Below are 18933 nucleotides of genomic sequence, written 5' to 3' on the forward strand. Positions count from 1 at the left end.
ACACTCCTATAATCTCAGTGGCTTGGGAGGCTAAGGCAGAAGGATAATGAGTCCAAAGCCTCAGCAATGGGGAGGTGCTTAGCAACTCAGTGAGACCCTGTCTCTAAATAAAATACAAAATAGTGCTGGGGATGTGGCTCAGTGGTCAAGTATCCCCGAGTTCAATCCCTGACACACACACACAAAAAAAGCTTTGGTTGAAGAAATTAGTATGAAAAGGAACCAATTAAAAAAAAAAAGATGTCACACATGGTGTGGCACACCTTTAATCTCACAGACTCAGGAGGCTGAGACAGGAGAATAACAAATGCAAGAACTTAGCAAGACCCTACTTCCAAAAAAAAAGAAAAAAGAAAAGAAACAAAGGACTGGGGATGTAGCTCAGTAGTAAAGTGTTCCTGGGCTCAATCCCCATTACCAAAAAAAAAAAAAAAAAAAAAAATTAAATTAAATTAAATATTAACTAAATAGTCTATGACCAATATTATATATTTTATCTTTTCAAAGTGAGAATTCCACAAATAATTTTCCAGAGAATCAAGGAAGCTTTTTAGGACTCTCAGGTCATACTACTATCTAAAATGTGTCTGAAAGGCTAGAGATATAGCTCAGTGATAGAATGCATAGAATAATTTCCTAGCATGCCCAAGACCCTGGATTTGATTTCCAGTACTGCCCCCAAAAAAGAAAAAGAAAAACATAGGCTTGGGTCACAGCTCAGTGGTAGAGTGTTTGCCTAGCATGGTAAGAGGCACTGGGTTCGATTCTCAATACCACATATAAATAACTAAGTAAATAAAATAAAGGTCCAACTAAAAAAAAACTTAAATAAAAAAACCTTAATGATTTTTAAATGCTTTTGAATAATAACTGCAGCCATCCTTTACTATGGCCCATGAATTCTACAAAGCATTTATATTTGTTACCTCTAATCTTTGTAACAACTCTGTAAAGTATGTATTATCATTTCCAATGTAAAGGGTTTTAAATAATTTAAGAACCTGATAAATTAAGACTTGCTCAAACACAAACAAGTGACAAACCTAGGATTCAAATCTGATCATTCCCACACCCAAGCGCTTCCCACTACAGATTATATTCTCAGATTTACAGCAAAATTTCTATAAAGAATTATTTGTGGGGCTGAGGTTGTGGCTCAGTGGTAGAGTGCTTGCCTAGCATGTGTGAGGCACTGAGTTCTAAGCACCACATATAAATAAGTAAATAAAATAAAGGTCCACCAACAACTGATAAAAATATTTTTAAAAAATTATTTGTAAATTAGCTAGAGAAGCTATAGCTTTCTCCATTCTGCCTCAATAGAGACACTAAAAAATGCACATTAATTCAAACAGACTTTCTAAGAAATGGATGCCACCAAGGTGACAGGAAAAATATAACAACTCAAAATAGATGAAGCTTCACTGTATTGCAAGCACAAATATAATCCTGAAAAACTATCACTATCACTGAAAAAGTACCAACCACAGATAGCAGGATATGGCACTATCAACCAGCAACCAAAACTCTTCAATGTCCATCTAAATATGGAATCATGGTGTACAGAGTTGGTAATGAAGTCCCCCAAAATAAGGAAAATGGATTTCTGAGTTATCAGTGAACTTTTATATCCTACTGTAAAAAATAGAAAAAGAATGCAAACACAGCATGCTAATATCGTAAACATACTTTTTATTTTTATAATTTTAAAATCCCCTAAATAATCCAAAATGAAATAAGGATTTGTTAAGAGTGATATGTAGCCCAGGAAACTGTTCATTCATTTTCCAGAACAGAAATACTGACAAGCATATTAGTTGTGTTTCAAGACCAAACACATGGCAAATCTACATGACAGGTCTGCTCAGCTGTTATCTTTTCTATGGACCAACGCAGCAAATACAGACACATTTCAGGATGACTGCCTAATTAAAAATAAAAGCAATACTGCTGAGTTTGCCATCCTGATGTGAAATAATAAGTTGCGGTTTCCATTCAAACAAAAGGCATTCAAGCATAAAAACTGGCATTCCCTATTTAATTAGACACGAATATACACAATGACATATGTTAGTGCCAGACAGATCAAAAGCCAGTTCTTAAAAGTGCATTAGCCTCTTTTGGACAAGCATTATATTTGCCACATAACTAGAATCTACCATCCCTGGGCCAAAGGTTAAGCCACGACACAAAACAGAAATTTAGGCTGAGAGCTGTAAAGGCACTTAGAGGTCAACTAATTCAATCTTTTGACCAATTCAGGAATTCCCTCTATTAACTCAATCAAATATTAACTGGGCTCCTATCAGGTCAAAGACTAATATGTAGATGTTACTATATATTAACATTATAGATGGTATTATATTTGCTCAACATTTATTATAACACAAGAACTTTTCCAAGTGCTTTATATTTAATATTCATAACAGTCCTATAAAATAGATACTACTATTTCTTGCCAGGTGTGGTGATGCACACCTGTAATATCAGAGGCTTGGGAGGCTCTGATTACCAGTTCAAAGCCAGCCTCAGCATCTTAATGAGGTACTGGGCAAATCAGTGAGACCCTGTCTCTAAATAAAATATTTTTAAAAGGCTGGGGGATGTGATTAAGTGGCTGAGTGCCCCTGAATTCAACCCCTGGTACCCCACCCCCTCAAAAAATATAAGAATTTAAGAAAGGGTCCAAAACTAGAAAAGATAAAAGAAAGTTGTAGGTATAGAAATATATATTAGTAAGGACAACCAGAAGGTAAAAGAAAGGTTTTTGGATGAGAAAGTATTTGGGGGAAGTAATATTCTTGGGCTAAAGTCCAAGATGAAAGTGGGCAAAACTAAGGTTGTAAGGAAGTTGTGAGTGTTCAAGTAAGCCGCAGAAGGTTTGCAGAAAGTAAATCTCAAAAAGTTTGTGTTTGATTTAATTGGCTATAATTAGCACATTCAGTTAAAGTTATTTTGAACTTTAATATACTGATATGAAGCAAAGTCTGAAACACTGATCTGCTCTCATTATGGATAATTTTGTATTTGTTTTAAAGTCAAATGATTACTTTGTAACTGGTTAAGAAACAACTATTCCTTAGGTTATAACAATATAGTTGACATCCTAAATATATTTGAGTAGGTATATGGATGCATCTGAGAACTGTCTAAACCTTGTCTAAATGTTTTATAAAAGTTTATAAAGTAAAAGTTTATATAAGTTTAAAGGCAAGACAACCAATAAGTGCTCTTTTTTATACATTGTATCCAACATAGAAGGGCCACACTGTCATTTGAAGAGCTATCTTATATCAGTTTACTTTGACAAAGCCAATTTCTGATGATTAACACTGTTTGCTAAAAGTTATGAGAGATTTAAGGCTAGCATTTGATTTTTATTAACCCATGCAGACCTGTGATTATTGTTACCATACACTCTGGATTCTAAATTGTACTTTAAAAGTTCAACTTAGTTAAATGTAAAGCTTAGGAAACCATTTTGCCAAGTTGGTGACATCCAAACTAAAATTACATATAGCAAAAGTCTCAGATTTGTATAACAATAACAAATATGGTTGGCATTTATTCACATCATTCAATGCTTTAGGTAGATAAAGTAACCTGTTGTCAATAAGTTATTTATACAATTTTGTGTTACTCTTCACATTGGAATTGGAATTTAAATGTATTTTTGGAAGGTATTAAGGAGAGCCTGATCTGTTTAAAAAAAAAAAGATACTACTCTTATCCTCACCTTACAAATATGGAAACAAAGGCATAAAGGAATAAGATAAATAGTCCAATCTCATAGTCAAGAAGTGAAAGCGCCAGGATTTGAGCCCAGAGCCTATACTATTAATCACTATACTAATATTGCCTCTCTGGGAGAAGGATATACAGGACAGAATAAAAAATGATTTCACTTCTCCAGGCGTTCAGTCACCCAGAAAGATACAATGAACATAATACAGTACAATAATTGCTAATGAAATTATTAGAAGAAGGGTTAATGTCACAGTAGTTAGGACAGAGAAGTATGAAAGAAGATAAATAATTTTAAAAAGGAAATCAAGTGGGTCTGGAAATATAGCTCAGTGGTACAGTACTTTGCCTAGCATGCACTCGAGGCCCTGGCTTCAAACCTCAGCACCACAAAATATAAATTTTTTCAAAAACTAATTTAATTGGGCTGGGGATATAGCTCAGTTGGTAGAGTGCTCGACTCTCTTGCACAAGGCCCTGGGTTCAATCCCCAGCATTACACACACACACACCCACACACACACCAAAAAAAAAAAAAAAAAAACACTAATTTAATTGCTGTCCAATAATCAAAATCCCTTTCAAATATAATAGCAAAAGCTGGGTGCAGTGTTGCACACCTGTAATCCCAGTGACTCAGAAGAATGAAACAGGAAGATTGTAAATACCAGGTCAGCCTGGGCAATTTAAGGAGATCCTGTCTCAAAATAAAAAATAAAACAGACTGAGGATGCAGCTCAGTGATAAAGGATGTCTGAATTCAATGCCAGTACCAAAAATAAATGAATAATTAAAATAGCAAAAAAAATGCATAATATTACATGTGTGATATACCTAGGACAGAATTCATGTATGACTATAGACTGTTTTGCACAATCTAGATACAAATAACATGGTTTTAGTTGTGTATGGTAATGCACTCCTGTAATCTCAGCTACTCAGCTGGGGCAAGTTGACTTCAAGTTTGAGGTCAGCCTCAACAATTTAGCAAAACAAAAAATAAAAGGCTTGGGGCTGGGGTGTGGCTCAATGGTAGAGCACTTGCCTAGCACATGCGCCTAGCACATGGGAGACCATGGGTTCGATCCTCAGCACCACATAAAAATAAATAAAATTAAATTAAAAAATTACTAAAAAAAAGAGAGAGAGAGACAGACTAAGAATTTAGTTCAGTGGTAGAGTGCCCCTGAGTTAAATCAACAGTATCACAAGGGGGAAAAAAAATATATATATATATAGTTTCAGCAGGGCACATTAATCCGAGCTACTTAAGAGGCTGAGGCAAGAGGATCAAGCAAGTTTGAGGACAACCTAGGTAATTTGGCAAGACTCTGCCTGAAAACAAAAATGGAGCTGGGGATATAGCTCAATGGTTTCTCTCAGTATATCTATAACTTTTTACGCTGAAACATGAAATGACATGAGACAGATACTGGACCCTATTCAAATGATCTGAGATGCTAAAATATTATATGATTATGTGGGTTTCTAGATTAACATTTCTTAGTTTACATTACAAAGGTTAAAGAAGGAATTGGATAAAAAGACAAAATTAATAACATGAAAGATTATCTAAAGTTTAACAAATAATTTTTTATTCATCCATATTTCCTTTCTCAAATGTATTATTTCTGTTAAAATTAATATTTTATAGCTATTAAAATGACAGTGGGAGCTGGGGATGTGGCTCAAGTGGTAGCAGGCTCGCCTAGCATGCGTGAGGCAATGGGTTCGATTCTCAGCACCACATTAAAATAAAATAAAGATACTGTGTCCACCTAAAACTAAAAAAAAAATAATTTTTTTTAAATGACAATGGGGGATCAGTAATGGAGTATGTGCTTAGCATGCATGAGACCCTGGATTCAATCTCCAGTATTCCCCTCAAAAAAAATCAAGATAGTTATTGTTAGTACACAAAGATATATATACCAGAATACTAATTGACACATTTTTGTTAACAGAAAAATTGGAGATAATCAACATCCTTCAATAGCAATAGGTTAATTAAATTATAGTCATTTATATACTTTAACATTGTGTAGTCATTAAAAGAATGAGGCAGGACTGGGAATATGGCTCTAAGCTACATTGGTAAAGAGCCTACCTAGCATTCTGGGTTGAATACCCAGGACTGATGGGAGGAAAAAAGGGAATAAAAGAGGAATGAGGTAAATTCTATACATACTGACATGGAAAGATGTCCAAGTCTCTTGGAAGTGACAACAGAAAGTGGCAAAGTAGAATGCAAAGTGCAATCTTGTTTTTATTTTTTATTTATTGGTACTAGGGATTGACCCAGGGGCACTTAACCACTGAGCCACATCCCAAGATTTTTTTTTTTTTAATTTATTTGTATCTTTTTTTTTTTTTTTTTTTTTTTAGTTGTAGATGGACACAATACATTTATTTATTTAGTTAGTTATTTTTATGTGGTGCTGAGGATCAAATCTAGTGCCTCAAATGTGCTAGGCAAGTGCTCTACAACCCCAGCCCTCCCTACCAGATCTTTTTATTTTTCTTTTAACAGAAAGAGAGAGAGAAAATTTTTAATATTTATTTTTTAGTTTTTGGTGGACACAACATCTTTATTTTATTTTTATGTGGTGCTGAGGATTGAACCCAGCGCCGCGCGCATGCCAGGTGAGCGTACTACCGCTTGAGCCACATCCCCAGCCCTTTATTTTTCATTTTGAGACAGGGTCTCACTAAGTTGCTGAGTCTGGCTTTGAACTTAGAATCCTCCTGCCTCAGCCTACCAAGCTGCTGGGATTGCAAGCATGAGCCACTGTGCCTAGCTTGTTTTTATTTTATTAAATAAACAAAAAAAATAGTATAACCTAGAAAATAATTTAGAGGATATATATACTAAACTCTCATCTTGATGGATTATAAGAGAATCGTTTATCATACAATACCTTTCTCTTAGGTTGATACTTTTTACAATTATCATGCATTACTTTTGTTGTTTTAGATGGGGTGGTCTTACTATGTTGCTCTGTCTGGTCCCAAATTTGTTATCCTCCTGCCTCAGCTTTCCAAATTGTTGGGATTACAGGCCTGCACCATGAAGCCCAGCTATTTTTCTTTTTTTTTTTAATAAAGATAAAGAGGTTAGGGGCCAGGGTTGTGGTTCAGTGGTAGAGCGCTTGCATAGCATGTGTGAGGCATTGGGTTCATTCCCCGGCACCACATAAAAAAAATAAAAAATAAAAAAATATATTTTTTAAAAAAGCTAAAGAGGTTAGAACGACGGTTGGGGATGTAGCTCAGTGGTAGAGGATTAGTATACACAATACCTTGGATTCAATCCCCAATATCTCACACACACAAGAAAAGGGTTGGAAACTAAAAAAACATCCTTTTCCTCCCATAATAGTAGTTCAGACTATATAGTTATGTGAAATAAAATTGATATATAAAACGAAAAAAGGCAAAAAACAAAAAAAATTGAGTAAACAATTATAAATGTGTAAAAGTATGCACCAAAAGAAATTGTACCAGAGTTATCATTTATTTTGGGGTAAAAAGATTATGATTTTTTCTGTACTCTTAATTCTGAACTTTCCATTATGATATATTCCATCTATAAGCATAAAATGGAATATTAGTTAATTGATATAAGAAACGTAGAGCCGGGGTTGTAGCTCAGTGGGTACAGTTCTTGCCTAGTACATGTGAGGCACTGGGTTTGATCCTCAGAACCATATAAAAGAATAAATAAATAAAAGTACTGTGTCCCAAAAAAATATGGCATGGTGCACATAATATCAATGTATAAAGATCCTGAGTCTCTTAAAACACTCAGTTGACTGTATGGAAATACAAATGCAAAAAAATGTAGTCATTAAACTGATTTATATTAACTATAGCATACTAGCTGATATTTCCTCCGATAGGGGTTTGCTTCCTTTACATATTTTCTTTTTTAATGAAAGTTTAGGAAAAACAAATACAGTTCAATTAGAGATGTATTTCATAATGTAGTTATGGAACTTTTTTGTTTGTCCTGCGGATCAAACCCAGAGCCTTCATGATAGGTAATCAATCGCTGAACTATACCTCCAGCTCTAATTATGGAAGTTTAAGAGAGCTTTTAATATGTTTTTCCTGAGCTTTTGATACTGCAATAAGAACAGAGCTTTATCATGCCAATAGAGTTATGTGGTTTTTAAGAATCCAAAGATATACCTAGGTACACTAGCACAAGATCCTAGCTACTTGGAAAGCTGAGACAGGAGGATCACAAGTTCAAGACTAGCTTCAGCAATTTATTGAGCCCCTGCCTCGAAATTGAAGAAAAAAAATAGCCAGATATGGTGGTTCACACTTGTAATCCTAGCAACTCAGCAGGCTGAGGCAGGAGAATCACAAGTTCAAAGCCAGCCTCAGCAAAGGTGAGGTGGCTAAGCAACTCAGTGAGACCCTGCCTCTAAATAAAATACAAAACAGTGCTGGGAGTGTGACTCGTAGTTCAACTGGATGGAACTCGAGTGCCCCTGAATTCCATCCCTGGTACCCCCCCCCCCAAAAAAATGGCAATCATTTTTTACCCTCCAGATTTAGCCCACCTTTCTAATGCAGGGCTCCATTCCTACCCTTGGCTTAAGTGATGTTCACCTCATTCCAGCTCTTGTAGTACTTTTTAACTATACTTATTTGGTATTCAACTAATGTCTTTTGGTCTTCCTACCTCCACTCTCACCTCTTCCAATATATCTTCCAGGCTGAGCAAACTTTTGACAAGCCTTCGTGTGTCATATAAAGGCTCTTCCTCCTTTGACCCCTACCCACATCTCCAACCTCATCTATTTCTTTTTCTCCACCCACAAACACAATCTACTCCAAATATAGAGTTTTTTGTAGGGCCCTGCTTACACTTGAGTGCCTACACATTTAATACTCTTTCTCCTTGAGGGGTTCTTCCTAGTTTTTTCCACATGGCTCTCTCAAGTAATCCTCTCATGTGGGAAGTGTTCTCTGACCCCTCAATATCCTTTTTCTGTGTTTTCATAATGCCCTATACAAATCTGTTATTACAGTTATCATATAGTATTTTAATTGTAGGTTACCTGTCTCTTTCACCGGACTATGAGCTCCATTAGGGCCTGGACTTGAAATTACCTTCAAATGAATTATGACACAGAAATTGCAATATTACAACATAAGTCAAAATGTAAGTGATATACAGTGGAGGGGCTGGGACTGTGGCACTGGGTTCAATCCTCAGCACCACATAAAAATAAATAAAGATAATGTGTGTTCATCTACAACTAAAAAACAATTTTTTAAAATATACAGTGGAGAAAAAAGAAAACAGGACACTGATATTCCATACTTTCTATATTAAAAAAATAAATTCTTAATTGGGCACAACAGCACACTCCTATAATCCCAGTGGCTCAGGAGGATGAGGCAGGAGAATTGCAAGTTCAAGGTCATCCTAAGCAACTTAGAAGACCCTGTCTCAAAATAAACAAGCCAGGAATGGTAGCACACACCTGTAATACCAGCAGCTTCAGAGGCTGAGGCAGGAGGATTGTGAGTTCAAAGCCAGCCTTAGCAACTTAGCAAAGTGCTAAGCAACTCAGACATTGTATCTAAATAAAATACAATAAAGGGCTGGAGATGTGGCTCAGTGGTTAAGTGCCACCAAGTTCAATCCCCAGTACCAAAAAAACAAAAAGGGCAGGGGAGGGGCTGGGGATAGTAGAGTGCTTGCCTCACATGCACAAGGCCCTGGGTTCAATTCCCAGCACCATTAAAAAAAAAAAAAAAAACTCTTAAAAAAAAGGGAGAGGGGGCTGGGGATGTGGCTCAAGCAGTAGCGCGCTCGCCTGCCATGCGTGCGGCCCGGGTTCGATCCTCAGCACCACATACAAACAAAGATGTTGTATCCGCCGAAAACTAAAAAATAAATATTAAAAATTCTCTCTCTCTCTCCTTCCCTCCCTCTCTCACTCTATCTTTAAAAAAAAAAAAGGGGGGAGAGCAGGGAGGCTGGGTATGGTGGCCCATGCCTGTAATCCCAGCAGCTCAGGAGGCTGAAGCAGGAGAATTGCGAGTTCAAAGTCAGCCTCAGCAACAGCAAAGTGCTAAGCAACCCAGTCACAACCTGTATCTAAATAAAATACAAAACAGGGGTGAAAATGTAGCTCAGTAGTCAAGTGACCCTGAGTTGAATCCCCAGTACTACCCCCCCCAAAAAAGGGAAAGGAATGTTACTGAGTAGTGAAGCGCTTCTGAGTTCAATCTTCAGTACAAAAATAAAAATTAACTCTTTCATTCAGTCAGTTATAATTAAGTGCTAAATATTTATTTAACACCTCCTAGGAGTCAGGCACAATGCCAAGCCTGGAGAGTTGGTTTTGATACTATACATATATGTAATAAGAATATACACAGTAAGAATTCTAAGAGGGGCTGGGGATGTGGCTCAAGCAGTAGCGCGCTCGCCTGGCATGCGTGCGGCCCAGGTTCAATCCCCGTAACCACATACAAACAAAGATGTTGTGTCCGCCAAGAACTAAAAAATAAATATTAAAAATTCTCTCTCTCTCTCAAAAAAAAAAAAAAAAGAATTCTAAGAGGACATCCAAAATGTTAACACTGGTTATAAACTCATTAAATCATGGACAGATTCTGATAAACTTTTATCTTCTCCCTTGAAATCGTTCCAATTTCCCAATTCTTCCTTAATAAATATGCATTTCTTTGATAATTACAAAAATTATTTTAGCCTTCCCAAATTGTAAATTCCTAACAGTCAGTAAGATTGGTACCAAAAGTAAGAATATATAAATTTGTGAACCATAGCTAATACGAAAGTAAAATATATTAATAACTTTTAGTCAAATTGTAATACAAGGAACAGTAAGACTAAAATATGCAAAAATATTTCAGGATTTAATCATTGTGGAAATCATGTAGAAAACAATCCCATGCAAATTATCCAAGGAAAATAATCATAAGAGCAATACCATCCTAGTTTTCCATATTGCAGATGAAAGTTATATCGTTCTTTTTTTTGGTATGGTGATTGAACTCAGGGACACTTGACTACTGAGCCACACCCCCAGCCCTATTTTGTATTTTATTTAGAGACAGGGTCTCACTGAGTTACTTAGCACCTCACTTTTGCTAAGGCTGGCTTTGAACTTGCAGTCCTCCTGCCTCAGCCTCCTGAGCTGCTGGGATTACAGGAGAGAACCACCACACCCAGCTGTATCATTCTATTCTATTTAATGCAAGCAAAAAGATGACAACCTCTGTACAACTTGTTCAAAAGACAAATTAATAAATAACATCATATTTAATCTGTATAATGATTTACAGTTTACAATTCACAAAGCACTTTGACCTTCACAATAATTCTGTTTTCTTGACCCTGCTGGATAGGTTAAAAAACTAACAACTGAAATTCAGAGGGCCTCTCTTAATTACAACTTAAAATCCCCAAAAGCCATAAAGAAAAGTTTGAGAAGTTAGCCTACATAGAAATATAAAATTTCCATGTGGGAATAAGACAGAAGACAAATATCACAATAGAGCTGGAGGTGTAGCTCCATGGAAGAGCATTCTCAAGGCCCTCAGTTCAATCCCCAGCTCTGGGGGCAGGGGATAAGGTGTCCTACAAATCAATAGGAAATTGAGATATATGACTCAACAGAAAAATAAGTAAAAGACTTAAACAGATAGTTAAGGAAAAAGGACATATAACTCAAACAGAAAAGAAATGACTCAAACATATAAAAAGATACTTAGCATAATTTTTTAAAACTAAAACTACTCTGAGGTACAATTTCTCCCTATCAGATTGGCAAAAATTCAAGTTTGATAACAGCAAGGCATAACACTAACAACACTGATCCTACAGCCAGAGAACTTAGTTTAAACTTCAACTGCTTAATTAGCTGTGTGATTTGGACAAGTCATATAAATTTTCTATTCTTTAGTGTATTCATCTGAAAAACAGAGGTAATAAAAGCACCCACCTCATAGGAATTTCACTAAGATTAAATGAGGTAATGTATGTGAAGCACTAAGAACAGTGCCCATGCATATAGTAAGCATTATATAAATATTAGCTACAATACAGCCAATGTAGTGAGTGTATAGGCAATGTATATAGGAACAACCTCTAAGGAAGGCAATTTAGCAATAAATTTCATAATGAAAACTGCAAATATACTTTAACTTAGAAATTCCACTTCTGTGAATTTATCCCATAAATACCCTTGAACACATGTAAAACAGCATGTCCAAAGGTCTTCAATACAACATTGCTTGTAACATTTGAAAACTGAAACATAAATATCCATAATGAGGAACTAGTTAAATAAACTATGATACATCCATTCCATGGAAATCTATTGGATACTATACAAGTATTTAAAAACAAATAAAAAAGAATGAGGAAGCTTTCTATGCACTGACCTGGAAAAGTCTCTAAGATATATTAAGTGAAAAGTCAAGACTGCAGATGGAGAGCAATGCAAAACAGTGGGGAACCATAGGATTTTGCATGAAAAATGGGACAAATAAAATTATATACCCATGTTTGTAAGCATTTGCCTCAAGAAAGTCTAAAAGAATGTAAAGATAGGGGATGTTGATGCATTTTTAGCTAAAAGTGGCAGAGCACTTATCAAGCATGCAAGAGGCCCTGAGTTCAATCCCCAACAATGGAAAGAAAGATCACTGCAAGAGGACAAGGAACGGGGCAGATGGGGGAAAAGCATGGGATGAAACTTTCAATATTTTTCTTTTGATCATACTGCCTTTCTAAAATATTCAAGAATGCCTGGCATGACGATACGTGCCTATAATCCCAGCAACTTGTGAAGGTGAGGCAGGAGAATCACCAGTTCAGTTCAACCAGCCTCAGCAACACAGCAAAACCCTGTCTCAAAATAAAACTTATTGACTGATTGATTGATTTGGTATTAGAGACTGAACCTAGGGGCCTTTACCACTGAGTTATATTCCCAGCCCTTTTAATTTTTGAGACAGGGTCTTGCTAAATTGCTGAGGATGACCTTGAACTTGTGATTCCCCTGCCTCAGTCTCCCAAGGCATGGAAATTACAGGTATGCACCACCACGTCAGGCAATTTTTTGTGTGTGGTACTGGGGATCAAACCCAGGGCCTCATTGTGCAAGGCAGGCACACTACCACTGAGCTATATTCCCAATCCTCAAAATAAAAAAAAAAAAAAAAAGAACTGGGGATGTAACTCAGTGGTAAGACATCCCTAGGTTCCATCCCCAGTATCACAAAAAAAACTAAAAGAAAATAAAATGTTCAGGAATGGAAGATTTAAAAATTCTAAGTTGGCTTTTCTCTGAAACAACCACTCCCTGGTTGCTCAGCAAAAATAACACAAGTGAGACTACACTGAAGTCATTTCCATTTGATGACTTGGGAAACAGTATAATACCCATTGTTGGTCCACAACATTTCACCATCACCCACACAATACAACATAAAAATTGGGTTTCATCAACTAGAAAGAGATGAAATTCCGGGCTGGGGTTGTAGCTTAGCGGTAAAGCACTCCTCTCGCACATGTGAGACCCTGGGTTCGATCCTCAGCACCACATAAAAATAAATAAGTGAAATAAAGGTATTGTGTCCAACTACAACTAAAAAATAAATATCAAAAAAAATTTTAAAAAAAGATGAAATTCCCATAAAAGTCCTTATCATGGATTTCAAATTCAGGGCTGGGGTTGTGGCTCAGCCATAGAATGCTCACCTAACATGTGTGAGACACTGGATTCGATCCTCAGCACCACATAAAAATAAACAAACAAAATAAAGGTATTGTGTCCGACTACAACTAAAAAAAAAAATAAAGATTTCAAATATATCCATAAACACTGTTACACAGGAGGAAAACACTAAAAATAAGTCAACTTTCATTCTAAATAAGCAAGGGAATGAGCACATGTAAGTGTTTGTTTTACAATTAAATAAAACTAGCCAGGGGCTGGGGATATAACTCAGTTGGCAGAGTGTTTGCCCCGAATGCACAAGGCCCTGGGTTCAATCTCCAGCACCACACACACACACAAAAAAAAAAAAAAGGTTGACTTTGGGCCTGGGGTTGTGGTTCAGTGGCAGAGCATTCGCCTAGCGTGTGTGAGGTCCTGGGTTCAATCCTTAGCACCACATAAAGATAAATAAATAAAGGTATTTTGTGTGTGTGTGTATAAAAAAACAAACTAGCCAGGCATGGTGGTACACACCTATAATCCCAACAACTCTGGAAGCTAAACCAGGAGGATCACAAGTTCAAGGTCACCCTCAGCAACTTAAGCTGAACTGAGGATGAAGCTCGGTGGTAGAGCACCTGTGGGTTCAATTCTCAAAATAGGAAAAAAAATTAAAAAGGACAAAAAGAAATGCCCAACGTTAGGTTCTAGGTAAACTTACCCAACAACCTACATTTCACCCACATTAAAAAGATATACATGTCATAATCTGAAACACAGATTTCACAAATAGGTAGACCTTGTTCAAATTCTTGTCTACAGGTAACCATATTTTTGCAAGTGTTCTACCACTGAGGCACAGGCTATAGGGATATCTAAAACTTTTTTTTTTTTTTAAGGCACGGAGGATTGAACCCAAGGGCTCTACCAGTGAATTACTTAGCTAGTCCTTTTTATTGGGAGACAAGGTCTCACTAATTTGCTGAGGCTGGTCTTGAACTTAAGATCTTTCTGCCTCAGTTTTCCAAGTCTCTGAGATCACAGGTGTCCACTATCATACCCAGCTCTACAAACCATCTTTATGGTACATGGCATATAGCAAATTCTCAATAAAAACTAGTCTCACTACCAGTAGCTCTCCTTCACAACCATTTTTTTTTTTTGAACGGAGGACATTAACCTTTGAGCCTTATCCCCAGCCCTTTTCATTTTGAGAAAGAGTCTCACTAGGTTGCTTACAGCTTTGCTGAATTGGTGAGTCTGGCTTTGAACCTGCAATCCTCCTGCCTCAGTCTCCAGAACTGCTAGGATTATAGGCATGCACCACCATGCCTGGCTATAACCACTATTAAAAGAGTAATTTTACCCATTTATTCCTCAAACAAGAGGAATCAGATGATGTCAGGACTACTGACATCCTTGCCACACTATCAAAACTGCCTTTCAAAGGAAACAAGTAACTTCCTAATTGCTAAATTTGGTGGCTTCTAATTTTTATTCCACTTGACCTCTGTAGCACCTGACACTGATGGTCATTCTCTTCCCGCTTGAAACTTTCTTCCTTTGACTTCTATAATAATGCCATTCTGTTTAATTTCTTGTCCCATTCCTTTACTTTCTCTTTTTCAATGTCTATTATCCTTCAAACAATGGTGCTGCTTCTGGTTCATGGCCCTTTTTTCCTCTTCTTTCAGTATTAACATTCCATACTAAGGCTTCAAATATCAATAGTCTCTCTTTTTTTAATTTTTTTTAGTTGTAGATGGACACAATACCTTGATTTCACTTACTTATTTTTATGTAGTACTGAGAATAGAATCCAGTGCTTCACATGTGCTAAGCAAGCGCTCTGCCACTGAGCTATAACTCCAGCCCAATATAGTCTCTTGATTCTTAAATTTGTATTCAGTTCCAACCTTTCTCCCAACTTGTGTGTATGGAAACAAATACACACACCTCAAACAACTCATCCAAAACCAAAAACCAATTCACTGCCTTCACTCAAAGTTTTGTTTTTTTTTTTTTTTAATAGCAATACTTGGTATTGAACCCATGGCACTCCACCCAGTGAGCAAATTCACCATTCCTTTTTTTATTTTTATTTTATTTTTTTTTTTTTGAGACAGGGTCTCATTAAATTGCTGAGGCCTGGAACCTGTGATCTCTGGCCTCAGTCTCCCAAGTTGCTGGATTATAGGTGAGCAGCACCTCACCCAGCTAGACTTGCTTCTTTATAGTCTCTATTTCTATTAAGGACACCAATTCATACCATAAGCCACATCAGAACTTCACTCCCTCGCCAAAAAAGACCCCTCTCAACTCTATTTTGAAACCTCTTGGTATTGGGTGGTATTCTCATTTTCCTCACACCATGCCAGTTTATCCTCTCCCATCAGATTAGCACATTAGTTTTCTGCCTAGGCCTTCTGTCTTCACTTTGAATACTTCCTGCACAATTTTCACCAGAGATAATTCAATCACATCAAACTTCTGGTCACAAACCTTCAATATGTCACATGCCTACAGAAAGTCCCAATTCTTTAGCGAGTTTTTCTCGGAGGTATAAATTGAAAGGCTTTTTAATTGGACAACCCCAGCTTTCATTTCTGGCTAACTCTGAATAGTGTCTTACTCCAAAGTCTTCAAAGTGAAGGGTAAAAAGCAGAGGAGGGAAAAGGAGAGCAAAGACGACAAGGGAGAAAGAGGGTGACAATGGTATCTGAGGGGAGGGAAGTATCTTTCGAAGGCAGAAGTGGACGATTTCGAGGGAAGAGCATGTTTGAGGGAAGTACAGTGAAGCAGTCCAGACTTGATGCACGAATGGGTTCTAAGGGAGGCTCCCACTGCGGAGCTGGAGGTTTCACAAACAGTTTTCCAAGAATTGAAGGATTCCTGAATCTTAAAATTGAGGAAGGTCTCTGACATGCGATGATTTCTAATGGGTTCCCGGCCTCTGATAAGAGAAGGGGTGCCGGTCCCGAGAACCTGGGAGAGGCGAGAACAGAAAGAGAAGGGACCAAGAGGGGGAGTGTTCTGTGTGGAGGACTTCTGGGAAGCCACCGAGTCCTGTTGGGTGCTAAGCGACCCGTGAGCCAATACTCGGGGGCCGAGGAGTGGTAGCACCCGCGCGCGGGCCGGGAAGTCCCGGGTTCCTGTCTCACGCATCTCCTGACTTTACCTGAGGCGGACTGAGCAGCCGAAGGGTATCTGCACGGGCGGGAGGGGGAGGCAGCGTCCAAGACCGAGCATAGTAGTCCTCACAATTCCGTCGAGGCAGCGGCTTTTTAGCCCGCGGAGGCGGTGGGGGTCCTTCGCGCAGTTGCGGGCTTCTCCGCTGAACTAGCGGCGGCGGAGGACGAGAAGGCTACTGCCATGGCCCCGAAGTCGGGGCGTCTACCCGCGCCTATTTGGCGGGGCCAGGACGACCCAAAAAGCGAGACCCATAGGGCAGCTGGAAGCTCCACCGAGCTCTCCAGCCGCGAGCGACTGAAACGCCTGGGGCACGGGGTTGGGGGAGGTGCCTGGGCTGGCCACGCCCCTCTACTCGGGGGCCCCCCCCTCAGAGCAGCCAATCAACCGCCAATCCTTAATAATGGAGCTAGTGGAATTGCCCAATTAGCGTTAGGAATGCCACGTGGTATGAGGGCGGGCACAATGGGCATCCAGAGAAGCCAATCAACAGCCCTAGGCGCCAACTCTTGGAGGACGAAGGGAACCAATAGAAAGGAAATGGAGGTAAAAACAGAAGAGGCAGTGTGTTGGAAAGGCGGAACCCAAGAGGGGAGAATATACCTGGGGGAAATCCAAGTCCAGGAGCCTCTGGGGCGGGACAGTAAAAACAAGATGGGCCAATCAAAATGCCAAAAAGACAGAAGAGACCGGTAATCGATAAAGCTAATTGAAAAGGAACTTTAATGTCGCGGCTTTGGGGTTGGCAGAGAAAGGAAAAGTTTTATGAACGTGACGTCCTACAGGATCTAAGTATAGTAAGAAGGAAAAAATGATGCATAGGTTAGCATTAGCGAATTAAGATAGTAAGAGAAATTAGTAGAGCTAAACAAAAAAACTGAAAAGAAAATTCATCTATACTAAAAGATTGGATTCGGTGAAGGCTTAGAGCAGGTAATAATGGAAAGAGGCTGAACGTGGGTTGGGTTTAAATTCCTAATTTGTCCTTTGTTTTTTATGCTGTGAGAGCTATTCTTGAACAGTAGTGTGATCTGAACAGGGCATTGTTTTAGTAAGATTAATTAGTAGCTCACAGAATCTGAAAAGAAAAAAAGATCACCCCAATTCAGTGCTTCTAGCCCAAAACCGTCTCAGTATCATTCTCCTGGCAACAAATCATGTGCTGCCACCTGGTGACAGTTCACATACCACTGTTCCACATTGTTATTTAATATTTCTGTTGTGAGAAAATGGGCAACTTTACAAGCCTGTCTCCTACAGAGCTTGATGCATAGAGTATTGGTAGCAATCAGAGTTAATGTAATCATGCCAGATAAATCACCTGCCAGTGAAAGATGTAAAGGTCAGGGATTCTTTGCATTTGCTTCAGCAGGAAGGTGAGGCTTGATGGGAAGTTTTTGTTTTTTTAATTTGGGTCTGCTGAGTCTGAGTCAAGTTTATCTCTATCACTTTGCTCTCAGCAATTCCTCCATGCTGAGAGGAAAAAACTGAGGACGACTGACCTGTAATTATTCAAATGTCCAAGGCCCTCTCCCTGTTGACCTGTCTGCTAGTTAGGCCAAAGCCATGAATGTACATATAACTGAAGTAGTTCTGTCCTACATGCTTCTTTTTTTTTTTTTTTTTTTTTTTGATGGTCGGGGGGAGGGACTGGTGATTGAAACGAGGTGGGGGAGCTTTACCATTGAGCAACATCCTCAGCTTTATTCATTTGTTTGTTTATTTACTTATTTATTTGAGACAGGGTCTTACTAAGTTGCTGAGGGCCTTGTTAAGTTTCTGAGGCTGGCCTCCAATTCATGATTCTCCTGCTTTGACCTCCCAAGTTGCTGGGATTATAGATGTACATTACATGATGGGCTTACCTCAGCCTTTTATTATACTTTTATATCAGTAATTATCTCCTCTCTCAACCTACACTGGGATAAGAGTTGAGACCTTTCCATAAACCCACTGCACATTTTAGCTTAGGGAAATACATAATGAAGCTGCTCTCAAAAAACATCCACCAAGCATGGTGGCACACACCTGTAATCCCAGCAATTTAGGAGGTTGAGGCAGGAAGATTACAAGTTCAAAGCCAATCTCAGCAACTGAGCGAGGCCCCAAGAAACTTAGAAAGAGCTTGTCTCAAAATAAAAGCACTGGGGAAGTGGCTTAGTGGTTAAACACCCCTGGGCTCAATCCCTAGTATCAAAAAAAAAAAATCCACTTGGGGGAAGAATAACATTGTCTTTTGCCTACATTTAGGAATGGAAGAGGCTTTGATGAGGTGCCACTGATT

General features: G+C 38.2%; 1 protein-coding gene across 4 annotated transcripts in view; it reads right to left on the bottom strand.

Annotated features, from left to right (window-relative positions):
* Positions 1–16954, bottom strand: part of Tesk2 (testis associated actin remodelling kinase 2) — a 144435-nt gene extending 127481 nt beyond the window's left edge. For all 4 annotated transcript variants that reach the window (XM_071617785.1, XM_027937590.2, XM_071617784.1 and 1 more), the window contains exon 1: positions 16639–16954. The gene's annotated coding sequence lies outside the window, so the exon portion shown is untranslated. The remainder of the gene's footprint in view (positions 1–16638) is intronic.
* Between the last annotated feature and the right edge of the window lie 1979 nt (positions 16955–18933).

This window comes from Marmota flaviventris, chromosome 10, assembly GCF_047511675.1.
Source record: "Marmota flaviventris isolate mMarFla1 chromosome 10, mMarFla1.hap1, whole genome shotgun sequence".
NCBI lineage: Eukaryota > Metazoa > Chordata > Mammalia > Rodentia > Sciuridae > Marmota > Marmota flaviventris.